Source organism: Amblyomma americanum, chromosome 5 (assembly GCF_052857255.1).
Source record: "Amblyomma americanum isolate KBUSLIRL-KWMA chromosome 5, ASM5285725v1, whole genome shotgun sequence".
Classification (NCBI taxonomy): Eukaryota; Metazoa; Arthropoda; class Arachnida; order Ixodida; family Ixodidae; genus Amblyomma; species Amblyomma americanum.
The window spans coordinates 33,635,109-33,662,360 of NC_135501.1; positions in this window are offsets into that span (position 1 = coordinate 33,635,109).

Consider the following 27,252-nt stretch of genomic DNA (forward strand, 5'->3'; position numbering starts at 1 on the left):
AAACTGGCTAGTTCATGGATTTCTTCATAGATAAACAACCTCAACATCTTTTTGGAATGCTCACTTGTTTTCTTGATTGCTTTCCACAAATAACAACGCTGAATATAAAAAAACGTCCTGTTGGTGTGCACTTGCACATCAAATGAAGACAACATTCTAAATGTGGTAGCAGAATTGTTCCCTTAAAAAAGGTTGGCTGCACAGAGCTGGAGGCTTAGAATAGTTTGCTAACGCACTATTTCTTGATTTGATCTTGAAAAATGTTGACCAGCTCCATGTTCACTCTGGACTTCCAGCAGAGTCTCCTGGCAATTCATGACTACTTCACAAGGTCCAAGGCAGAGATGGCAGTTGTGCAAAGCTGCTTCAGAATTTCTTTTTCACTAAAAAATGCAGCTTTCATCTGTCTTTCGGAGCTTGGCTGCTGTGACATACGGCCAGCTTTGAGCCTGTAAAAACGCAATATAAAATTAAGAGGTAACATAAAACGTCCATGCAACATGAATGCAAATTTTTAATCTTGACTTGCAGTCAGCACTTACAGAAGCTTGCTCTTGCTGGCCACAAATAAGAACGCTTAATATTAAAAAAACGTCCTGCTGGTGATCACTTGCACATCAAATGAAGCCAACATTCTAAATGTGGTTGCTGCATTGTTCCTTAAAAAAGGATGGCTGCACAGAGCTGGAGGTTGAGAATAGGTGGCTGATGCACTATTTCTTGATTTGTTCTTCTAAAATGGTGACTAGTTCCCTGTTCACTCTACACTTGCAGCAGTGTCTCCTGGTGATTCATGACTACTTCACAAGGTGCGAAGCAGAGATTGTAGATTTTGCAAAGGTGCTTCAAAATTTCTTTTTCACTAAAAGAATGCAGCTTTCATCTGTGTTCGGAGCTTGGCTCCTGTGACATACGGCCAGCTTTGAGCCTGTATAAAAGTGCAAAATAAAATTGAGAGGTAACAGCAAACATCCATGCAACATGAATGCAATGTTTAATCTTGACTTGCACTCAGCACTTACAGAAGCTGGCTACTTCATGAATTTCTGCATAGATGAACAACCTCAAAATTTTTTTGGAAAGCTCACTTGCTTTCTTGATTGCTTACCAAAAATAAGAATGCTGAATATTAAAAAAACGTCCTGTTTGAGACGACTTGCACTTCAAATGAAGCCAACGTCCTAAATGTGGTAGCTGCATTGTTCTTTAAAAAAATGGCTGCACAGAGCTGGAGGTTTAGAATAGGTTGCTAATGCACTATTTCTTGATTTGATTTTGAAAAATGTTGACCAGCTCCATGTTTACTCTGGACTTGCAGCAGAGTTTCTTGGCAATTCATGACTACTTCACAAGGTCCAAGGCAGAGATGGCAGTTGTGCAAAACTGCTTCAGAATTTCTTTTTCGCTAAAAAATGCAGCTTTCATTTGTCGTTCGGAGCTTGGCTGCTGTGACATAAAACCAGCTTTGAGCCTGTATAAAAGCGCAGTATAAAACTGAGAGCTAACAGCAGGCATCTATGCAACATAAATGCAAATATTTAATCTTGACTTGCAGTCAGCACTTAGAGAAACTGGCTAGTTCATAGATTTCTGCATAGATAAACAACATAAACGTCCTTTTGGAATGCTCACTTGATTTCTTGATTGCGTTCCACAAATAACAACGCTGAATAATAAAAAAAACGTCCTTTTGGTGAGCACATGCACATCAAATGAAGACAACATCCTAAATGTGGTAGCAGCATTGTACCCTAAAAAAAGGATGGCTGCACATTGCTGGAGGTTTAGAATAGGTTGCTAATGCACTATTTCTTGATTTGATCTTGAAAAATGTTGACCAGCTCCATGTTTACTCACCACTTCCAGCAGAGCCTCATGGCAATTCATGACAACTTCACAAGGCCCAAGGCAGAGAAGGCAGTTGTGCAAAGCTGCTTCAGAATTTCTTTTTTACTAAAAATGCTGCTTTCATCTGTCGTTCGGAGCTTGGCTCCTTTGACATACGGCCAGCTTGGAGCCTGTGTAAAAGCGCAATATAAAATTGAGATAACGGCAAACGTCCATGCAACATGCATGCAAATATTTAATCTTGACTTGCAGTCAGTACTTACAAAAGCTTGCTGTTGTGGCCACAAATAAGAACTCTTAATATTAAAAAACGTCCTGTTGGTGATGACTTGCACATCAAATGAAGCCAACATCCTAAATGTGGTAGCTGCATTGTTCCCTAAAAAAAGGATGGCTGCACAGAGCTGGAGGTTTAGAATAGGGTACTAATGCACTATTTCTTGATTGGATCTTGAAAAATGGTGACCAGCTCCATGTTCACTCTGCACTTGCAGCAGAGTCTCCTGGCTACTTCACAAGGTCCAAGGCAGAGATGGCAGTTGTGCAAAGCTGCTTCAAATTTACTTTTTCACTAAAAAATGCAGCTTTCATCTGTCGTTCAGAGCTTGGCTCCTGTGACATAAAGCCAGATTTGAGCCTGTATAAAAACCCAATATAAAATTGAAAGGTAACAGTAAACGTCCGTGCAGCATGAATGCAAATATTTAATCTTGACTTGCAGTCTGCACTTACAGAAGCTTGCTGTTGCTGGCCACAAATAAGAACGCTTAATTAAAAAAATGTCCTGTTGGTGATCACTTGCACATCAAATGAAGCCAACATCCTAAATGTGGTAGCTGCATTGTTCCCTAAAAAAGGATGGCTGCACAGAGCTGGAGGTTGAGAATAGGTTGCTGATGCACTATTTCTTGATTTGATCTTGAAAAATGTTGACCAGCTCCATGTTCACTCTGGATTTGCAGCAGTCTCCTGGCAAATCATTGCTACTTCACAAGGTCCAAGGCAGAGATGGCAGTTGTGCAAAGATGCTTCAGAATTTTTTTTTCACTCAAAAAATGCAGCTTTCATCTTTCGTTCGGAGCTTTGCTGCTGTGACATACGGCCAGCTTTGAGCCTGTATAAAAGCGCAGCATAAAATTGAGAGGTAACAGCAGGCATCTATGCTACATGAATGCAAATATTTAATCTTGACTTGCAGTCAGCACTTACAGAAACTGGCTAGTTCATGGATTTCTGCATAGATAAACAACTTCAACATCTTTTTGGAATGCTCACTTGTTTTCTTGATTGCTTTCCACAAATAACAACGCTGAATATTAAAAAAACATCCTGTAGGAGAGCACTTGCACATCAAATGAAGCCAACATCCTAAATGTGGTAGCAGAATTGTTCCCTAAAAAAGGAAGGCTGCACAGAGCAGGAGGTTTAGAATAGGTTGCAAATCCACTATTTCTTGATTTGATCTTGAAAAGTGTTGACCAGCTCCATGTTCACTCTGGACTTGCAGCAGAGTCTCTTGGCAATTCATGACTACTTCACAAGGTCCAAGGCAAAGATGGCAGTTGTGCAAAGCTGCTTCAGAATTTTTTTTTCACTAAAAAAATGCAGCTTTCATCTGTCGTTCGGAGCTTGGCTCCTGTGACATACGGCCAGCTTTGAGCCTGTATAATCGCAATATAAAATTGAGAGGTAACAGCAAACGTCCATGCAACATGAATGCAAATTTTTTTCTTGACTTGCAGTCAGCACTTACAGAAGCTGGCTAGTTCATGGATTTCTGCATAGACGAACAACCTCTTAATCTTTTTAACGCTCACTTGCTGTCTTGATTGCTGGACACAAATAAGAACGCTGAATAATTAAAAAACGTCGTGTTGGTGATCATTTACACATCAAATGGAGCCAACATCCTAAATGTAGTAGCTGCTTTTTTCCCTAAAACAAGGGTGGCTGCACAGAGCTGGAGGTTGAGAATAGGTTGCTGATCACTATTTCTTGATTTGATCTTGAAAAATGTTGACCAGCTCCTTGTTCACTCTGCACTTCCAGCAGAGTCTCATGGCAATTCATGACTACTTCACAAGGTCCAAGGCAGAGATAGCAGTTGTGCAATGCTGCTTCCGAATTACCTTTTCACTAAAAAATGCCGCTTTCATCTGTCGTTCGGACCTTGGCTCCTGTGACATACGGCCAGCTTTGAGCCTGTATAAACGCAATATAAAATTGAAAGGTAACAGCAAACGTCCATGCAACATGAATGCAAATTTTTTATCTTGAATTGCAGTCAGCACTTTCAGAAGCTGGTTAGTTTATGGATTTCTGCATAGATGAACAACCTCAAACTTTTTGGAACGCTCACTTGTTGTCTTGATTGCTGGCCACAAATAAGAACGCTGAATATTAAAAAAAACGTCCTGTTGGTGATCATTTGCACATCAAATGAAGCCAACATCTTAAATGTGGTAACTGCATTTTTCCTAAAAAAGGATGGCTTCACAGAGCTGGAGGTTGAGAATAGGTTGCTGATGCACTATTTCTTGATTTGATCTTGAAAAATGTTGACCAGCTTTATGTTCACTCTTCACTTCCAGCTGTCTCCTGGCAATTCATGACTACTTCACAAGGTCCAAGGCAGAGATGGCAGTTGTGCAAAGCTGCTTCATAATTTTTTTTTCAGTAAAATGCTGCTTTCATCTGTCGTTCGGAACTTGGCTCCTTTGACATACGGCCAACTTTGAGCCTGTGTAAAAGCGCAATATAAAATTGAGAGATAACGGCAAACGTCCATGCAACATGATTGCAAATATTTAATTTTGACCTGCAGTCAGCACTTACAGAAGCTTGCTGTTGCTGGCCACAAATAAGAACGCCTAATTAAAAAAACGTCCTGTTGGTGATCACTTGCACATCAAATGAAGCCAACATTCTAAATGTGGTAGCTGCATTGTTCTCTATAAAAAGGATGGCTGCACAGAGCTGGAGGTTTAGAATAGGTTGCTGAAGCACTATTTCTTGATTTAATCTTGAAAAATGTTGACCAGCTCCATGTTCACTCTGGATTTGCAGAAGTCTCCTGGCAATTCATTGCTACTTCACAAGGTCCGAGGCAGAGATGGCAGTTGTGCAAAGATGCTTCAGAATTTTTTTTTTCACTAAGAAAATGCAGCTTTCATCTTTCGTTCGGAGCTTTGCTGCTGTGACAAACGGCCAGCTTTGAGCCTGTATAAAAGCGCAATAAAAAATTGAGAGGTAACACCAAACGTCCATGCAACATGAATGCAAATATTTAATCTATACTTGCAGTCAGCACTTACAGAAGCTTGCTGTTGCTGGCCACAAATAAGAACGCCTAATATAAAAAAACGTCCTGTTGGTGAACACTTGCACATCAAATGAAGCCAACAACCTAAAGGTGGTAGCGGCATTGTTCCCTAAAAAAAGGATGGCTGCACAGAGCTGGAGGTTGAGAATAGGTTGCTGATGCACTATTTCTTGATTTGATCTTCAAAAATGTTGACCAGTTCCATGTTCACTCTGCACTTGCAGCAGAGTCTCCTGGCAATTCTTGACTTCTTCACAAGGTCCAGGGCAGAGATGGCAGTTGTGCAAAGCTGCTTCAGAATTTATTTTTCACTAAAAAATGCAGCTTTCATCTGTCGGTTGGAGCTTCGCTCCTGTGACATATGGCCAGCTTGGAGCCTGTATAAAAACGCAATATAAAATTGAGAGGCAACAGCAAACATAAATGCAACATGAATGCAATGTTTATTCTTGACTTGCAGTCAGCACTTACAGAAGCTGGCTAGTTCATGGATTTCTGCATACGTGAAAAACCTCAAAATCTTTGGAACGCTCACTTGCTGTCATGATTGCTGGGCCCAAATAAGAACGCTGAATATTAAAAAAACGTCCTGTTGGTGATTACTCGCGCAACAAATGAAGCCAACATCCTAAATGTGGTATCTGCATGGTTCCTTAAAAAAAATAGCTGCACAGTGCTGGAGGTTGAGAATAGGTGGCTGATGCACTATTTCTTGATTTGTTCTTCTAAAATGGTGACTAGTTCCCTGTTCACTCTGCACTTGTAGCAGTGTCTCCTGGTAATTCATGACTACTTCACAAGGTGCGAAGCAGAGATTGTAGATTGTGCAAAGGTGCTTCAAAATTTCTTTTTCACTAAAAAAATGCAGCTTTCATCTGTCGTTCGGAGCTTGGCTCCTGTGACATACGGCCAGCTTTGAGACTGTATAAAAGTGCAAAATAAAATTGAGAGGTAACAGCAAACATCCATGCAGCATGAATGCAATGATTAATCTTGACTTGCACTCAGCTCTTACAGAAGCTGGCTAGTTCATGGATTTCTGCATAGATGAACAACCTCAAAATTTTTTTGGAAAGCTCACTTGCTTTCTTGATTGCTGGCCAAAAATAAGAATGCTGAATATTAAAAAAACGTCCTGTTGGAGACGACTTGCACATCAAATGAAGCCAACATCCTAAACGTGGTAGCTACATTGTTCCCTAAAAAAATGGCTCCACAGAGCTGGAGGTTTAGAATAGGTTGCTAATGCACTATTTCTTGATTTGATCTTGAAAAATGTTGACCAGCTCCATGTTCACTCTGCACTTGCAGCAGAGTCTCCTGGCAATTCTTGACTACTTCACGAGGTCCAGGGCAGAGATGGCAGTTGTGCAAAGCTGCTTCAGAATTTCTTTTTCACTAAAAAATGCAGCTTTCATCAGTCGGTTGGAGCTTGGCTCCTGTGACATATGGCCAGCTTTGAGCCTGTATAAAAACGCAATATAAAATTGAGAGGCAACAACAAACATAAATGCAACATGAATGCAATGTTTAATCTTGACTTGCAGTCAGCACTTACAGAAGCGGGCTAGTTCATGGATTTCTGCATAGGCGAACAACCTCAAAATCTTTGGAACGCTCACTTGCTGTCTTCTTTGCTGGCCACAAATAAGAACGCTGAATATTAAATAACGTCCTGTTGGTGATTACTCTCACATCAAATGAAGCCAACATCCTAAATGTGGTAGCTGCATGGTTCCTTAAAAAATTAGCTGCATAGTGCTGTAGGTTGAGAATAGGTGACTGATGCATTATTTCATGATTTGTTCTTCTAAAATGGTGACTAGTTCCCTGTTCTCTCTGCACTTGCAGCAGTGTCTCCTAGTAATTCATGACTACTTCACAAGGTGCGAAGCAGAGATTGCAGATTGTGCAAAGGTGCTTCAAAATTTCTTTTTCACTAAAAAAATGCAGCTTTCATCTGTAGTTCGGAGCTCGGCTCCTGTGACATACGGCCAGCTTTGAGCCTGTATAAAAGTGGAAAATAAAATTGAGAGATAACGGCAAACGTCCATGCAACATGATTGCAAATATTTAATTTTGACTTGCAGTCAGCACTTACAGAAGCTTGCTGTTGCTGGCCACAAATAGGAACGCTTAATATTAAAAAACGTCTTGTTGGTGATCACTTGCACATGAAATGAAGCCAACATCCTAAATGTGGTAGCTGCATTGTTCCCTAAAAAAATGATGGCTGCACAGAACTCGAGGTTGAGAATAGGTTGCTGATGCACTATTTCTTGATTTGATCTTGAAAAATGGTGACCAGCTCCATGTTCACTCTGCACTTGCAGCAGTGTCTCCTGGCTACTTCACAAGGTCCAAGGCAGAGATGGCAGTTGTGCAAAGCTGCTTCAGAATTTCTTTTTCACTAAAAAATGCAGCTTTCATCTGTCGTTCGGAGCTTGGCTGCTGTGATATACGGCCAGCTTTGAGCCTGTATGAAAGCGCAGTATAAAATTGACAGGTAACAGCAGGCATCTATGCAACATGAATGCAAATATTTAATCTTGACTTGCAGTCAGCACTTACAGAAACTGGCTAGTTCATGGATTTCTTCATAGATAAACAACCTCAACATCTTTTTGGAATGCTCACTTGTTTTCTTGATTGCTTTACACAAATAACAACGCTGAATATTAAAAAAACGTCCTGTTGGTGTGCACTTGCACATCAAATGAAGACAACATTCTAAATGTGGTAGCAGAATTGTTCCCTTAAAAAAGGTTGGCTGCACAGAGCTGGAGGTTTAGAATAGTTTGCTAACGCACTATTTCTTGATTTGATCTTGAAAAATGTTGACCAGCTCCATGTTCACTCTGGACTTCCAGCAGAGTCTCCTGGCAATTCATGACTACTTCACAAGGTCCAAGGCAGAGATGGCAGTTGTGCAAAGCTGCTTCAGAATTTCTTTTTCACTAAAAAATGCAGCTTTCATCTGTCGTTCGGAGCTTGGCTGCTGTGACATACGGCCAGCATTGAGCCTGTAAAAACGCAATATAAAATTAAGAGGTAACATAAAACGTCCATGCAACATGAATGCAAATTTTTAATCTTGACTTGCAGTCAGCACTTACAGAAGCTTGCTCTTGCTGGCCACAAATAAGAACGCTTAATATTAAAAAAACGTCCTGTTGGTGATCACTTGCACATCAACTGAAGCCAACATTCTAAATGTGGTTGCTGCATTGTTCCTTAAAAAAGGATGGCTGCACAGAGCTGGAGGTTGAGAATAGGTGGCTGATGCACTATTTCTTGATTTGTTCTTCTAAAATGGCGACTAGTTCCCTGTTCACTCTACATTTGCAGCAGTGTCTCCTGGTGATTCATGACTACTTCACAAGGTGCGAAGCAGAGATTGTATATTTTGCAAAGGTGCTTCAAAATTTCTTTTTCACTAAAAGAATGCAGCTTTCATCTGTGTTCGGAGCTTGGCTCCTGTGACATACGGCCAGCTTTGAGCCTGTATAAAAGTGCAAAATAAAATTGAGAGGTAACAGCAAACATCCATGCAACATGAATGCAATGTTTAATCTTGACTTGCACTCAGCACTTACAGAAGCTGGCTAGTTCATGGATTTCTGCATAGATGAACAACCTCAAAATTTTTTTGGAAAGCTCACTTGCTTTCTTGATTGCTGGCCAAAAATAAGAATGCTGAATATTAAAAAAACGTCCTGTTTGAGACGACTTGCACTTCAAATGAAGCCAACATCCTAAATGTGGTAGCTGCATTGTTCCCTAAAAAAATGGCTGCACAGAGCTGGAGGTTTAGAATAGGTTGCTAATGCACTATTTCTTGATTTGATTTTGAAAAATGTTGACCAGCTCAATGTTTACTCTGGACTTGCAGCAGAGTTTCCTGGCAATTCATGACTACTTCACAAGGTCCAAGGCAGAGATGGCAGTTGTGCAAAACTGCTTCAGAATTTCTTTTTTGCTAAAAAATGCAGCTTTAATTTGTCGTTCGGAGCTTGGCTGCTGTGACATAAAACCAGCTTTGAGCCTGTATAAAAGCGCAGTATAAAACTGAGAGCTAACAGCAGGCATCTATGCATCATAAATGCAAATATTTATTCTTGACTTGCAGTCAGCACTTAGAGAAACTGGCTAGTTCATAGATTTCTGCATAGATAAACAACATAAACGTCCTTTTGGAATGCTCACTTGATTTCTTGATTGCGTTCCACAAATAACAACGCTGAATAATAAAAAAACGTCCTGTTGGTGAGCACTTGCACATCAAATGAAGACAACATCCTAAATGTGGTAGCAGCATTGTACCCTAAAAAAAGGATGGCTGCACATTGCTGGAGGTTTAGAATAGGTTGCTAATGCACTATTTCTTGATTTGATCTTGAAAAATGTGGACCAGCTCCATGTTTGCTCACCACTTCCAGCAGAGCCTCCTGGCTATTCATGACATCTTCACAAGGTCCAAGGCAGAGATGGCAGTTGTGCAAACTGCTTCAGAATTTCTTTTTTACTAAAAAATGCTGCTTTCATCTGTCGTTCGGAGCTTGGCTCCTTTGACATACGGCCAGCTTGGAGCCTGTGTAAAAGCGCAATATAAAATTGAGATAACGGAAAACGTCCATGCAACATGAATGCAAATATTTATTCTTGACTTGCAGTCAGTACTTACAAAAGCTTGCTGTTGTGGCCACAAACAAGAACGCTTAATATTAAAAAACGTCCTGTTGGTGATGACTTGCACATCAAATGAAGCCAACATCCTAAATGTGGTAGCTGCATTGTTCCCTAAAAAAAGGATGGCTGCACAGAGCTGGAGGTTTAGAATAGGGTACCAATGCACTATTTCCTTATTTGATCTTGAAAAATGTTGACCAGCTCCATGTTCACTCTGCACTTCCAGCCGTCTCCTGGCAATTTATGACTTCTTCACAGGGTCCAAGGCAGAGATGGCAGTTGTGCAAAGCTGCTTCATAATTTCTTTTTCACTAAAAAATGCTGCTTTCATCTGTCGTTGGGAGCTTGGCTGCTGTGACATACGGCCAGCTTTGAGCCTGTATAAACGCAATATAAAATTAAGAGGTAACAGAAAACGTCCATGCAATTTGAATGCAAATTTTTAATCTTGATTTGCAGTCAGCACTTACAGAAGCTGGCTAGTTCGTGGATTTCTGCATAGATGAACAACCTGAAAATCATTGGAACGCTCACTTGCTGTCTTGATTGCTGGCCACAAATAAGGACGCTGATTATTAAAAAAAACGTCGTGTTGGTGATCATTTACACATCAAGTGAAGCCAACATCATAAATGTAGTAGCTGCATTTTTCCCTAAAAAGAAGGATGGCTGCAAAAAGCTGGAGGTTGAGAATAGGTTGCTGATCACTATTTCTTGATTTGGTCTTGAAAAATGTTGACCAGCTCTATGTTTACTCAGCACTACCAGCAGAGTCTCCTGGCAATTCATTGCTACTTCACAAGGTCCGAGGCAGAGATGGCAGTTGTGCAAAGATGCTTCAGAATTTTTTTTTTCACTCAGAAAATGCAGCTTTCATCTTTCGTTCGGAGCTTTGCTGCTGTGACAAACGGCCAGCTTTGAGCCTGTATAAAAGCGCAATAAAAAATTGAGAGGTAACACCAAACGTCCATGCAACATGAATGCAAATATTTAATCTATACTTGCAGTCAGCACTTACAGAAGCTTGCTGTTGCTGGCCACAAATAAGAACGCCTAATTAAAAAAACGTCCTGTTGGTGATCACTTGCACATCAAATGAAGCCAACAACCTAAAGGTGTTAGCTGCATTGTTCCCTAAAAAAGGATGGCTGCACAGAGCTGGAGGTTGAGAATAGGTGGCTGATGCACTATTTCTTGATTTGATCTTCAAAAATGTTGACCAGTTCCATGTTCACTCTGCACTTGCAGCAGAGTCTCCTGGCAATTCATGACTTCTTCACAAGGTCCAGGGCAGAGATGGCAGTTGTGCAAAGCTGCTTCAGAATTTCTTTTTCACTAAAAAATGCAGCTTTCATCTGTCGGTTGGAGCTTCGCTCCTGCGACATATGGCCAGCTTGGAGCCTGTATAAAAACGCAATATAAAATTGAGAGGCAACAGCAAACATAAATGCAACATGAATGCAATGTTTAATCTTGACTTGCAGTCAGCACTTACAGAAGCTGGCTAGTTCATGGATTTCTGCATAGGTGAACAACCTCAAAATCTTTGGAACGCTCTCTTGCTGTCATGATTGCTGGGCCCAAATAAGAACGCTGAATATTAAAAAAACGTCCTGTTGGTGATTACTCGCACATCAAATGAAGCCAACATCCTAAATGTGGTATCTGCATGGCTCCTTAAAAAAATTAGCTGCACAGTGCTGGAGGTTGAGGATAGGTGGCTGATGCACTATTTCTTGATTTGTTCTTCTAAAATGGTGACTAGTTCCCTGTTCACTCTGCACTTGTAGCAGTGTCTCCTGGTAATTCATGACTACTTCACAAGGTGCGAAGCAGAGATTGTAGATTGTGCAAAGGTGCTTCAAAATTTCTTTTTCACTAAAGAAATGCAGCTTTCATCTGTCGTTCGGAGCTTGGCTCCTGTGACATACGGCCAGCTTTGAGACTGTATAAAAGTGCAAAATAAAATTGAGAGGTAACAGCAAACATCCATGCAGCATGAATGCAATGATTAATCTTGACTTGCACTCAGCTCTTACAGAAGCTGGCTAGTTCATGGATTTCTGCATAGATGAACAACCTCAAAATTTTTTTGGAAAGCTCACTTGCTTTCTTGATTGCTGGCCAAAAATAAGAATGCTGAATATTAAAAAAACGTCCTGTTGGAGACGACTTGCACATCAAATGAAGCCAACATCCTAAACGTGGTAGCTGCATTGTTCTTTAAAAAAATGGCTGCACAGAGCTGGAGGTTTAGAATAGGTTGCTAATGCACTATTTCTTGATTTGATTTTGAAAAATGTTGACCAGCTCCATGTTTACTCTGGACTTGCAGCAGAGTTTCTTGGCAATTCATGACTACTTCACAAGGTCCAAGGCAGAGATGGCAGTTGTGCAAAACTGCTTCAGAATTTCTTTTTCGCTAAAAAATGCAGCTTTCATTTGTCGTTCGGAGCTTGGCTGCTGTGACATAAAACCAGCTTTGAGCCTGTATAAAAGCGCAGTATAAAACTGAGAGCTAACAGCAGGCATCTATGCAACATAAATGCAAATATTTAATCTTGACTTGCAGTCAGCACTTAGAGAAACTGGCTAGTTCATAGATTTCTGCATAGATAAACAACATAAACGTCCTTTTGGAATGCTCACTTGATTTCTTGATTGCGTTCCACAAATAACAACGCTGAATAATAAAAAAAACGTCCTGTTGGTGAGCACTTGCACATCAAATGAAGACAACATCCTAAATGTGGTAGCAGCATTGTACCCTAAAAAAAGGATGGCTGCACATTGCTGGAGGTTTAGAATAGGTTGCTAATGCACTATTTCTTGATTTGATCTTTAAAATGTGGACCAGCTCCATGTTTGCTCACCACTTCCAGCAGAGTCTCCTGGCTATTCATGACATCTTCACAAGGTCCAAGGCAGAGATGGCAGTTGTGCAAACTGCTTCAGAATTTCTTTTTTACTAAAAAATGCTGCTTTCATCTGTCGTTCGGAGCTTGGCTCCTTTGACATACGGCCAGCTTGGAGCCTGTGTAAAAGCGCAATATAAAATTGAGATAACGGCAAACGTCCATGCAACATGAATGCAAATATTTATTCTTGACTTGCAGTCAGCACTTACAGAAGCTGGCTAGTTCATGGATTTCTGCATAGGTGAACAACCTCAAAATCTTTGGAACGCTCACTTGCTGTCATGATTGCTGGGCCCAAATAAGAACGCTGAATAATAAAAAAACGTCCTGTTGGTGATTACTCGCACATCAAATGAAGCCAACATCCTAAATGTGGTATCTGCATGGCTCCTTAAAAAAATTAGCTGCACAGTGCTGGAGGTTGAGAATAGGTGGCTGATGCACTATTTCTTGATTTGTTCTTCTAAAATGGTGACTAGTTCCCTGTTCACTCTGCACTTGTAGCAGTGTCTCCTGGTAATTCATGACTACTTCACAAGGTGCGAAGCAGAGATTGTAGATTGTGCAAAGGTGCTTCAAAATTTCTTTTTCACTAAAGAAATGCAGCTTTCATCTGTCGTTCGGAGCTTGGCTCCTGTGACATACGGCCAGCTTTGAGACTGTATAAAAGTGCAAAATAAAATTGAGAGGTAACAGCAAACATCCATGCAGCATGAATGCAATGATTAATCTTGACTTGCACTCAGCTCTTACAGAAGCTGGCTAGTTCATGGATTTCTGCATAGATGAACAACCTCAAAATTTTTTTGGAAAGCTCACTTGCTTTCTTGATTGCTGGCCAAAAATAAGAATGCTGAATATTAAAAAAACGTCCTGTTGGAGACGACTTGCACATCAAATGAAGCCAACATCCTAAACGTGGTAGCTACATTGTTCCCTAAAAAAATGGCTCCACAGAGCTGGAGGTTTAGAATAGGTTGCTAATGCACTATTTCTTGATTTGATCTTGAAAAATGTTGACCAGCTCCATGTTCACTCTGCACTTGCAGCAGAGTCTCCTGGCAATTCTTGACTACTTCACGAGGTCCAGGGCAGAGATGGCAGTTGTGCAAAGCTGCTTCAGAATTTCTTTTTCACTAAAAAATGCAGCTTTCATCAGTCGGTTGGAGCTTGGCTCCTGTGACATATGGCCAGCTTTGAGCCTGTATAAAAACGCAATATAAAATTGAGAGGCAACAACAAACATAAATGCAACATGCATGCAATGTTTAATCTTGACTTGCAGTCAGCACTTACAGAAGCGGGCTAGTTCATGGATTTCTGCATAGGTGAACAACCTCAAAATCTTTGGAACGCTCACTTGCTGTCTTCTTTGCTGGCCACAAATAAGAACGCTGAATATTAAATAACGTCCTGTTGGTGATTACTCTCACATCAAATGAAGCCAACATCCTAAATGTGGTAGCTGCATGGTTCCTTAAAAAATTAGCTGCACAGTGCTGTAGGTTGAGAATAGGTGACTGATGCATTATTTCATGATTTGTTCTTCTAAAATGGTGACTAGTTCCCTGTTCTCTCTGCACTTGCAGCAGTGTCTCCTAGTAATTCATGACTACTTCACAAGGTGCGAAGCAGAGATTGCAGATTGTGCAAAGGTGCTTCAAAATTTCTTTTTCGCTAAAAAAATGCAGCTTTCATCTGTCGTTCGGAGCTCGGCTCCTGTGACATACGGCCAGCTTTGAGCCTGTTAAAAGTGCAAAATAAAATTGAGAGATAACGGCAAACGTCCATGCAACATGATTGCAAATATTTAATTTTGACTTGCAGTCAGCACTTACAGAAGCTTGCTGTTGCTGGCCACAAATAGGAACGCTTTATATTAAAAAACGTCTTGTTGGTGATCACTTGCACATGAAATGAAGCCAACATCCTAAATGTGGTAGCTGCATTGTTCCCTAAAAAAATGATGGCTGCACAGAACTCGAGGTTGAGAATAGGTTGCTGATGCACTATTTCTTGATTTGATCTTGAAAAATGGTGACCAGCTCCATGTTCACTCTGCACTTGCAGCAGTGTCTCCTGGCTACTTCACAAGGTCCAAGGCAGAGATGGCAGTTGTGCAAAGCTGCTTCAGAATTTCTTTTTCACTAAAAAATGCAGCTTTCATCTGTCGTTCGGAGCTTGGCTGCTGTGATATACGGCCAGCTTTGAGCCTGTATGAAAGCGCAGTATAAAATTGACAGGTAACAGCAGGCATCTATGCAACATGAATGCAAATATTTAATCTTGACTTGCAGTCAGCACTTACAGAAACTGGCTAGTTCATGGATTTCTTCATAGATAAACAACCTCAACATCTTTTTGGAATGCTCACTTGTTTTCTTGATTGCTTTACACAAATAACAACGCTGAATATTAAAAAAACGTCCTGTTGGTGTGCACTTGCACATCAAATGAAGACAACATTCTAAATGTGGTAGCAGAATTGTTCCCTTAAAAAAGGTTGGCTGCACAGAGCTGGAGGTTTAGAATAGTTTGCTAACGCACTATTTCTTGATTTGATCTTGAAAAATGTTGACCAGCTCCATGTTCACTCTGGACTTCCAGCAGAGTCTCCTGGCAATTCATGACTACTTCACAAGGTCCAAGGCAAAGATGGCAGTTGTGCAAAGCTGCTTCAGAATTTCTTTTTCACTAAAAAATGCAGCTTTCATCTGTCGTTCGGAGCTTGGCTGCTGTGACATACGGCCAGCTTTGAGCCTGTAAAAACGCAATATAAAATTAAGAGGTAACATAAAACGTCCATGCAACATGAATGCAAATTTTTAATCTTGACTTGCAGTCAGCACTTACAGAAGCTTGCTCTTGCTGGCCACAAATAAGAACGCTTAATATTAAAAAAACGTCCTGCTGGTGATCACTTGCACATCAAATGAAGCCAACATTCTAAATGTGGTTGCTGCATTGTTCCTTAAAAAGGATGGCTGCACAGAGCTGGAGGTTGAGAATAGGTGGCTGATGCACTATTTCTTGATTTGTTCTTCTAAAATGGTGACTAGTTCCCTGTTCACTCTACACTTGCAGCAGTGTCTCCTGGTGATTCATGACTACTTCACAAGGTACGAAGCAGAGATTGTAGATTTTGCAAAGGTGCTTCAAAATTTCTTTTTCACTAAAAGAATGCAGCTTTCATCTGTGTTCGGAGCTTGGCTCCTGTGACATACGGCCAGCTTTGAGCCTGTATAAAAGTGCAAAATAAAATTGAGAGGTAACAGCAAACATCCATGCAACATGAATGCAATGTTTAATCTTGACTTGCACTCAGCACTTACAGAAGCTGGCTAGTTCATGAATTTCTGCATAGAAGAACAACCTCAAAATTTTTTTGGAAAGCTCACTTGCTTTCTTGATTGCTGGCCAAAAATAAGAATGCTGAATATTAAAAAAACGTCCTGTTTGAGACGACTTGCACTTCAAATGAAGCCAACGTCCTAAATGTGGTAGCTGCATTGTTCTTTAAAAAAATGGCTGCACAGAGCTGGAGGTTTAGAATAGGTTGCTAATGCACTATTTCTTGATTTGATTTTGAAAAATGTTGACCAGCTCCATGTTTACTCTGGACTTGCAGCAGAGTTTCTTGGCAATTCATGACTACTTCACAAGGTCCAAGGCAGAGATGGCAGTTGTGCAAAACTGCTTCAGAATTTCTTTTTCGCTAAAAAATGCAGCTTTCATTTGTCGTTCGGAGCTTGGCTGCTGTGACATAAAACCAGCTTTGAGCCTGTATAAAAGCGCAGTATAAAACTGAGAGCTAACAGCAGGCATCTATGCAACATAAATGCAAATATTTAATCTTGACTTGCAGTCAGCACTTAGAGAAACTGGCTAGTTCATAGATTTCTGCATAGATAAACAACATAAACGTCCTTTTGGAATGCTCACTTGATTTCTTGATTGCGTTCCACAAATAACAACGCTGAATAATAAAAAAAACGTCCTGTTGGTGAGCACTTGCACATCAAATGAAGACAACATCCTAAATGTGGTAGCAGCATTGTACCCTAAAAAAAGGATGGCTGCACATTGCTGGAGGTTTAGAATAGGTTGCTAATGCACTATTTCTTGATTTGATCTTTAAAATGTGGACCAGCTCCATGTTTGCTCACCACTTCCAGCAGAGTCTCCTGGCTATTCATGACATCTTCACAAGGTCCAAGGCAGAGATGGCAGTTGTGCAAACTGCTTCAGAATTTCTTTTTTACTAAAAAATGCTGCTTTCATCTGTCGTTCGGAGCTTGGCTCCTTTGACATACGGCCAGCTTGGAGCCTGTGTAAAAGCGCAATATAAAATTGAGATAACGGCAAACGTCCATGCAACATGAATGCAAATATTTATTCTTGACTTGCAGTCAGTACTTACAAAAGCTTGCTGTTGTGGCCACAAACAAGAACGCTTAATATTAAAAAACGTCCTGTTGGTGATGACTTGCACATCAAATGAAGCCAACATTTTAAATGTGGTAGCTGCATTGTTCCCTAAAAAAAGGATGGCTGCACAGAGCTGGAGGTTTAGAATACGTTGTTGATGCACTATTTCTTGATTTAGTCTTGAAAAATGTTGACCAGCTCCATGTTCACTCTGCACTTCCAGCCGTCTCCTGGCAATTTATGACTACTTCACAGGGTCCAAGGCAGAGATGGCAGTTGTGCAAAGCTGCTTCATAATTTCTTTTTCACTAAAAAATGCTGCCTTCATCTGTCGTTGGGAGCTTGGCTGCTGTGACATACGGCCAGCTTTGAGCCTGTATAAACGCAATATAAAATTAAGAGGTAACAGAAAACGTCCATGCAATTTGAATGCAAATTTTTAATCTTGATTTGCAATCAGCACTTACAGAAGCTGGCTAGTTCGTGGATTTCTGCATAGATGAACAACCTGAAAATCATTGGAACGCTCACTTGCTGTCTTGATTGCTGGCCACAAATAAGGACGCTGATTATTAAAAAACAAACGTCGTGTTGGTGATCATTTACACATCAAGTGAAGCCAACATCATAAATGTAGTAGCTGCATTTTTCCCTAAAAAGAAGGATGGCTGCAAAGAGCTGGAGGTTGAGAATAGGTTGCTGATCACTATTTCTTGATTTGGTCTTGAAAAATGTTGACCAGCTTTATGTTTACTCTGCACTGCCAGCAGAGTCTCCTGGCAATTCATTGCTACTTCACAAGGTCCGAGGCAGAGATGGCAGTTGTGCAAAGATGCTTCAGAATTTTTTTTTCACTCAAAAAATGCAGCTTTCATCTTTCGTTCGGAGCTTTGCTGCTGTGACAAACGGCCAGGTTTGAGCCTGTATAAAAGCGCAATAAAAAATTGAGAGGTAACACCAAACGTCCATGCAACATGAATGCAAATATTTAATCTATACTTGCAGTCAGCACTTACAGAAGCTTGCTGTTGCTGGCCACAAATAAGAACGCCTAATTAAAAAAACGTCCTGTTGGTGATCACTTGCACATCAAATGAAGCCAACAACCTAAAGGTGGTAGCTGCATTGTTCCCTAAAAAAGGATGGCTGCACAGAGCTGGAGGTTGAGAATAGGTTGCTGATGCACTATTTCTTGATTTGATCTTCAAAAATGTTGACCAGTTCCATGTTCACTCTGCACTTGCAGCAGAGTCTCCTGGCAATTCATGACTTCTTCACAAGGTCCAGGGCAGAGATGGCAGTTGTGCAAAGCTGCTTCAGAATTTCTTTTTCACTAAAAAATGCAGCTTTCATCTGTCGGTTGGAGATTCGCTCCTGTGACATATGGCCAGCTTGGAGCCTGTATAAAAACGCAATATAAAATTGAGAGGCAACAGCAAACATAAATGCAACATGAATGCAATGTTTAATCTTGACTTGCAGTCAGCACTTACAGAAGCTGGCTAGTTCATAGATTTCTGCATAGGTGAACAACCTCAAAATCTTTGGAACGCTTACTTGCAGTCATGATTGCTGGGCCAAATAAGAACGCTGAATATTAAAAAAACGTCCTCTTGGTGATTACTCGCACATCAAATGAAGCCAACATCCTAAATGTGGTATCTGCATGGCTCCTTAAAAAAATTAGCTGCACAGTGCTGGAGGTTGAGAATAGGTGGCTGATGCACTATTTCTTGATTTGTTCTTCTAAAATGGTGACTAGTTCCCTGTTCACTCTGCACTTGTAGCAGTGTCTCCTGGTAATTCATGACTACTTCACAAGGTGCGAAGCAGAGATTGTAGATTGTGCAAAGGTGCTTCAAAATTTCTTTTTCACTAAAAAAATGCAGCTTTCATCTGTCGTTCGGAGCTTGGCTCCTGTGACATACGGCCAGCTTTGAGACTGTATAAAAGTGCAAAATAAAATTGAGAGGTAACAGCAAACATCCATGCAACATGAATGCAATGATTAATCTTGACTTGCACTCAGCTCTTACAGAAGCTGGCTAGTTCATGGATTTCTGCATAGATGAACAACCTCAAAATTTTTTTGGAAAGCTCACTTGCTTTCTTGATTGCTGGCCAAAAATAAGAATGCTGAATATATAAAAAAACGTCCTGTTGGAGGCGACTTGCACATCAAATGAAGCCAACATCCTAAACGTGGTAGCTGCATTGTTCCCTAAAAAAATGGCTGCACAGAGTTGGAGGTTTAAAATAGGTTGCTAATGCACTATTTCTTGGTTTGATCTTGAAAAATGTTGACCAGCTCCATGTTCACTCTGCACTTGCAGCAGAGTCTCATGGCAATTCATTGCTACTTCACAAGGTCCGAGGCAGAGATGGCAGTTGTGCAAAGATGCTTCAGAATTTTTTTTTTCACTCAAAAAATGCAGCTTTCATCTTTCGTTCGGAGCTTTGCTGCTGTGACAAACGGCCAGCTTTGAGCCTGTATAAAAGCGCAATAAAAAATTGAGAGGTAACACCAAACGTCCATGCAACATGAATGCAAATATTTAATCTATACTTGCAGTCAGCACTTACAGAAGCTTGCTGTTGCTGGCCACAAATAAGAACGCCTAATTAAAAAAACGTCCTGTTGGTGATCACTTGCACATCAAATGAAGCCAACAACCTAAAGGTGGTAGCTGCATTGTTCCCTAAAAAAGGATGGCTGCACAGAGCTGGAGGTTGAGAATAGGTTGCTGATGCACTATTTCTTGATTTGATCTTCAAAAATGTTGACCAGTTCCATGTTCACTCTGCACTTGCAGCAGAGTCTCCTGGCAATTCATGACTTCTTCACAAGGTCCAGGGCAGAGATGGCAGTTGTGCAAAGCTGCTTCAGAATTTCTTTTTCACTAAAAAATGCTGCTTTCATCTGTCGTTGGGAGCTTGGCTGCTGTGACATACGGCCAGCTTTGAGCCTGTATAAACGCAATATAAATTTAAGAGGTAACAGAAAACGTCCATGCAATTTGAATGCAAATTTTTAATCTTGATTTGCAGTCAGCACTTACAGAAGCTGGCTAGTTCGTGGATTTCTACATAGATGAACAACCTGAAAATCATTGGAACGCTCACTTGCTGTCTTGATTGCTGGCCACAAATAAGGACGCTGATTATTAAAAAAAAACGTCGTGTTGGTGATCATTTACACATCAAGTGAAGCCAACATCATAAATGTAGTAGCTGCATTTTTCCCTAAAAAGAAGGATGGCTGCAAAGAGCTGGAGGTTGAGAATTGGTTGCTGATCACTATTTCTTGATTTGGTCTTGAAAAATGTTGACCAGCTCTATGTTTACTCTGCACTGCCAGCAGAGTCTCCTGGCAATTCATTGCTACTTCACAAGGTCCGAGGCAGAGATGGCAGTTGTGCAAAGATGCTTCAGAATTTTTTTTTCACTCAAAAAATGCAGCTTTCATCTTTCGTTCGGAGCTTTGCTGCTGTGACAAACGGCCAGCTTTGAGCCTGTATAAAAGCGCAATAAAAAATTGAGAGGTAACACCAAACGTCCATGCAACATGAATGCAAATATTTAATCTATACTTGCAGTCAGCACTTACAGAAGCTTGCTGTTGCTGGCCACAAATAAGAACGCCTAATTAAAAAAACGTCCTGTTGGTGATCACTTGCACATCAAATGAAGCCAACAACCTAAAGGTGGTAGCTGCATTGTTCCCTAAAAAAGGATGGCTGCACAGAGCTGGAGGTTGAGAATAGGTTGCTGATGCACTATTTCTTGATTTGATCTTCAAAAATGTTGACCAGTTCCATGTTCACTCTGCACTTGCAGCAGAGTCTCCTGGCAATTCTTGACTTCTTCACAAGGTCTAGCGCAGAGATGGCAGTTGTGCAAAGCTGCTTCAGAATTTCTTTTTCACTAAAAAATGCAGCTTTCATCTGTCGGTTGGAGCTTCGCTCCTGTGACATATGGCCAGCTTGGAGCGTGTATAAAAACGCAATATAAAATTGAGAGGCAACAGCAAACATAAATGCAACATGAATGCAATGTTTAATCTTGACTTGCAGTCAGCACTTTCAGAAGCTGGCTAGTTCATGGATTTCTGCATAGGTGAACAACCTCAAAATCTTTGGAACGCTCACTTGCTGTCATGATTGCTGGGCCCAAATAAGAACGCTGAATAATAAAAAAACGTCCTGTTGGTGATTACTCGCACATCAAATGGAGCCAACATCCTAAATGTGGTATCTGCATGGCTCCTTAAAAAATTAGCTGCACAGTGCTGGAGGTTGAGAATAGGTGGCTGATGCACTATTTCTTGATTTGTTCTTCTAAAATGGTGACTAGTTCCCTGTTCACTCTGCACTTGTAGCAGTGTCTCCTGGTAATTCATGACTACTTCACAAGGTGCGAAGCAGAGATTGTAGATTGTGCAAAGGTGCTTCAAAATTTCTTTTTCACTAAAAAAATGCAGCTTTCATCTGTCGTTCGGAGCTTGGCTCCTGTGACATACGGCCAGCTTTGAGACTGTATAAAAGTGCAAAATAAAATTGAGAGGTAACAGCAAACATCCATGCAGCATGAATGCAATGATTAATCTTGACTTGCACTCAGCTCTTACAGAAGCTGGCTAGTTCATGGATTTCTGCATAGATGAACAACCTCAAAATTTTTTTGGAAAGCTCACTTGCTTTCTTGATTGCTGGCCAAAAATAAGAATGCTGAATATTAAAAAAACGTCCTGTTGGAGACGACTTGCACATCAAATGAAGCCAACATCCTAAACGTGGTAGCTACATTGTTCCCTAAAAAAATGGCTCCACAGAGCTGGAGGTTTAGAATAGGTTGCTAATGCACTATTTCTTGATTTGATCTTGAAAAATGTTGACCAGCTCCATGCTCACTCTGCACTTGCAGCAGAGTCTCCTGGCAATTCTTGACTACTTCACGAGGTCCAGGGCAGAGATGGCAGTTGTGCAAAGCTGCTTCAGAATTTCTTTTTCACTAAAAAATGCAGCTTTCATCAGTCGGTTGGAGCTTGGCTCCTGTGACATATGGCCAGCTTTGAGCCTGTATAAAAACGCAATATAAAATTGAGAAGCAACAACAAACATAAATGCAACATGCATGCAATGTTTAATCTTGACTTGCAGTCAGCACTTACAGAAGCGGGCTAGTTCATGGATTTCTGCATAGGTGAACAACCTCAAAATCTTTGGAACGCTCACTTGCTGTCTTCTTTGCTGGCCACAAATAAGAACGCTGAATATTAAATAACGTCCTGTTGGTGATTACTCTCACATCAAATGAAGCCAACATCCTAAATGTGGTAGCTGCATGGTTCCTTAAAAAATTAGCTGCACAGTGCTGTAGGTTGAGAATAGGTGACTGATGCATTATTTCATGATTTGTTCTTCTAAAATGGTGACTAGTTCCCTGTTCTCTCTGCACTTGCAGCAGTGTCTCCTAGTAATTCATGACTACTTCACAAGGTGCGAAGCAGAGATTGCAGATTGTGCAAAGGTGCTTCAAAATTTCTTTTTCACTAAAAAAATGCAGCTTTCATCTGTCGTTCGGAGCTCGGCTCCTGTGACATACGGCCAGCTTTGAGCCTGTATAAAAGTGCAAAATAAAATTGAGAGATAACGGCAAACGTCCATGCAACATGATTGCAAATATTTAATTTTGACTTGCAGTCAGCACTTACAGAAGCTTGCTGTTGCTGGCCACAAATAGGAACGCCTAATATTAAAAAACGTCTTGTTGGTGATCACTTGCACATGAAATGAAGCCAACATCCTAAATGTGGTAGCTGCATTGTTCCCTAAAAAAATGATGGCTGCACAGAACTCGAGGTTGAGAATAGGTTGCTGATGCACTATTTCTTGATTTGATCTTGAAAAATGGTGACCAGCTCCATGTTCACTCTGCACTTGCAGCAGTGTCTCCTGGCTACTTCACAAGGTCCAAGGCAGAGATGGCAGTTGTGCAAAGCTGCTTCAGAATTTCTTTTTCACTAAAAAATGCAGCTTTCATCTGTCGTTCGGAGCTTGGCTGCTGTGATATACGGCCAGCTTTGAGCCTGTATGAAAGCGCAGTATAAAATTGACAGGTAACAGCAGGCATCTATGCAACATGAATGCAAATATTTAATCTTGACTTGCAGTCAGCACTTACAGAAACTGGCTAGTTCATGGATTTCTTCATAGATAAACAACCTCAACATCTTTTTGGAATGCTCACTTGTTTTCTTGATTGCTTTACACAAATAACAACGCTGAATAATTAAAAAACGTCCTGTTGGTGTGCACTTGCACATCAAATGAAGACAACATTCTAAATGTGGTAGCAGAATTGTTCCCTTAAAAAAGGTTGGCTGCACGGAGCTGGAGGTTTAGAACAGTTTGCTAACGCACTATTTCTTGATTTGATCTTGAAAAATGTTGACCAGCTCCATGTTCACTCTGGACTTCCAGCAGAGTCTCCTGGCAATTCATGACTACTTCACAAGGTCCAAGGCAGAGATGGCAGTTGTGCAAAGCTGCTTCAGAATTTCTCTTTCACTAAAAAATGCAGCTTTCATCTGTCGTTCGGAGCTTGGCTGCTGTGACATACGGCCAGCTTTGAGCCTGTAAAAACGCAATATAAAATTAAGAGGTAACATAAAACGTCCATGCAACATGAATGCAAATTTTTAATCTTGACTTGCAGTCAGCACTTACAGAAGCTTGCTCTTGCTGGCCACAAATAAGAACGCTTAATATTAAAAAAACGTCCTGTTGGTGATCACTTGCACATCAAATGAAGCCAACATTCTAAATGTGGTTGCTGCATTGTTCCTTAAAAAAGGATGGCTGCACAGAGCTGGAGGTTGAGAATAGGTGGCTGATGCACTATTTCTTGATTTGTTCTTCTAAAATGGTGACTAGTTCCCTGTTCACTCTACACTTGCAGCAGTGTCTCCTGGTGATTCATGACTACTTCACAAGGTGCGAAGCAGAGATTGTAGATTTTGCAAAGGTGCTTCAAAATTTCCTTTTCACTAAAAGAATGCAGCTTTTATCTGTGTTCGGAGCTTGGCTCCTGTGACATACGGCCAGCTTTGAGCCTGTATAAAAGTGCAAAATAAAATTGAGAGGTAACAGCAAACATCCATGCAACATGAATGCAATGTTTAATCTTGACTTGCACTCAGCACTTACAGAAGCTGGCTAGTTCATAGATTTCTGCATAGATGAACAACCTCAAAGTTTTTTTGGAAAGCTCACTTGCTTTCTTGATTGCTGGCCAAAAATAAGAATGCTGAATATTAAAAAAACGTCCTGTTTGAGACGACTTGCACTTCAAATGAAGCCAACATCCTAAATGTGGTAGCTGCATTGTTCCCTAAAAAAATGGCTGCACAGAACTGGAGGTTTAGAATAGGTTGCTAATGCACTATTTCTTGATTTGATTTTGAAAAATGTTGACCAGCTCAATGTTTACTCTGGACTTGCAGCAGAGTTTCCTGGCAATTCATGACTACTTCACAAGGTCCAAGGCAGAGATGGCAGTTGTGCAAAACTGCTTCAGAATTTCTTTTTCGCTAAAAAATGCAGCTTTCATTTGTCGTTCGGAGCTTGGCTGCTGTGACATAAAACCAGCTTTGAGCCTGTATAAAAGCGCAGTATAAAACTGAGAGCTAACAGCAGGCATCTATGCAACATAAATGCAAATATTTATTCTTGACTTGCAGTCAGCACTTAGAGAAACTGGCTAGTTCATAGATTTCTGCATAGATAAACAACATAAACGTCCTTTTGGAATGCTCACTTGATTTCTTGATTACGTTCCACAAATAACAACGCTGAATAATAAAAAAACGTCCTGTTGGTGAGCACTTGCACATCAAATGAAGACAACATCCTAAATGTGGTAGCAGCATTGTACCCTAAAAAAAGGATGGCTGCACAGAGCTGGAGGTTGAGAATAGGTTGCTGATGCACTATTTCTTGATTTGATCTTCAAAAATGTTGACCAGTTCCATGTTCACTCTGCACTTGCAGCAGAGTCTCCTGGCAATTCTTGTCTTCTTCACAAGGTCTAGCGCAGAGATGGCAGTTGTGCAAAGCTGCTTCAGAATTTCTTTTTCACTAAAAAATGCAGCTTTCATCTGTCGGTTGGAGCTTCGCTCCTGTGACATATGGCCAGCTTGGAGCGTGTATAAAAACGCAATATAAAATTGAGAGGCAACAGCAAACATAAATGCAACATGAATGCAATGTTTAATCTTGACTTGCAGTCAGCACTTACAGAAGCTGGCTAGTTCATGGATTTCTGCATAGGTGAACAACCTCAAAATCTTTGGAACGCTCACTTGCTGTCATGATTGCTGGGCCCAAATAAGAACGCTGAATAATAAAAAAACGTCCTGTTGGTGATTACTCGCACATCAAATGAAGCCAACATCCTAAATGTGGTATCTGCATGGCTCCTTAAAAAAATTAGCTGCACAGTGCTGGAGGTTGAGAATAGGTGGCTGATGCACTATTTCTTGATTTGTTCTTCTAAAATGGTGACTAGTTCCCTGTTCACTCTGCACTTGTAGCAGTGTCTCCTGGTAATTCATGACTACTTCACAAGGTGCGAAGCAGAGATTGTAGATTGTGCAAAGGTGCTTCAAAATTTCTTTTTCACTAAAAAAATGCAGCTTTCATCTGTCGTTCGGAGCTTGGCTCCTGTGACATACGGCCAGCTTTGAGACTGTATAAAAGTGCAAAATAAAATTGAGAGGTAACAGCAAACATCCATGCAGCATGAATGCAATGATTAATCTTGACTTGCACTCAGCTCTTACAGAAGCTGGCTAGTTCATGGATTTCTGCATAGATGAACAACCTCAAAATTTTTTTGGAAAGCTCACTTGCTTTCTTGATTGCTGGTCAAAAATAAGAATGCTGAATATTAAAAAAACGTCCTGTTGGAGACGACTTGCACATCAAATGAAGCCAACATCCTAAACGTGGTAGCTACATTGTTCCCTAAAAAAATGGCTCCACAGAGCTGGAGGTTTAGAATAGGTTGCTAATGCACTATTTCTTGATTTGATCTTGAAAAATGTTGACCAGCTCCATGTTCACTCTGCACTTGCAGCAGAGTCTCCTGGCAATTCTTGACTACTTCACGAGGTCCAGGGCAGAGATGGCAGTTGTGCAAAGCTGCTTCAGAATTTCTTTTTCACTAAAAAATGCAGCTTTCATCAGTCGGTTGGAGCTTGGCTCCTGTGACATATGGCCAGCTTTGAGCCTGTATAAAAACGCAATATAAAATTGAGAGGCAACAACAAACATAAATGCAACATGAATGCAATGTTTAATCTTGACTTGCAGTCAGCACTTACAGAAGCGGGCTAGTTCATGGATTTCTGCATAGGCGAACAACCTCAAAATCTTTGGAACGCTCACTTGCTGTCTTCTTTGCTGGCCACAAATAAGAACGCTGAATATTAAATAACGTCCTGTTGGTGATTACTCTCACATCAAATGAAGCCAACATCCTAAATGTGGTAGCTGCATGGTTCCTTAAAAAATTAGCTGCACAGTGCTGTAGGTTGAGAATAGGTGACTGATGCATTATTTCATGATTTGTTCTTCTAAAATGGTGACTAGTTCCCTGTTCTCTCTGCACTTGCAGCAGTGTCTCCTAGTAATTCATGACTACTTCACAAGGTGCGAAGCAGAGATTGCAGATTGTGCAAAGGTGCTTCAAAATTTCTTTTTCACTAAAAAAATGCAGCTTTCATCTGTCGTTCGGAGCTCGGCTCCTGTGACATACGGCCAGCTTTGAGCCTGTATAAAAGTGCAAAATAAAATTGAGAGATAACGGCAAACGTCCATGCAACATGATTGCAAATATTTAATTTTGACTTGCAGTCAGCACTTACAGAAGCTTGCTGTTGCTGGCCACAAATAGGAACGCTTAATATTAAAAAACGTCTTGTTGGTGATCACTTTCACATGAAATGAAGCCAACATCCTAAATGTGGTAGCTGCATTGTTCCCT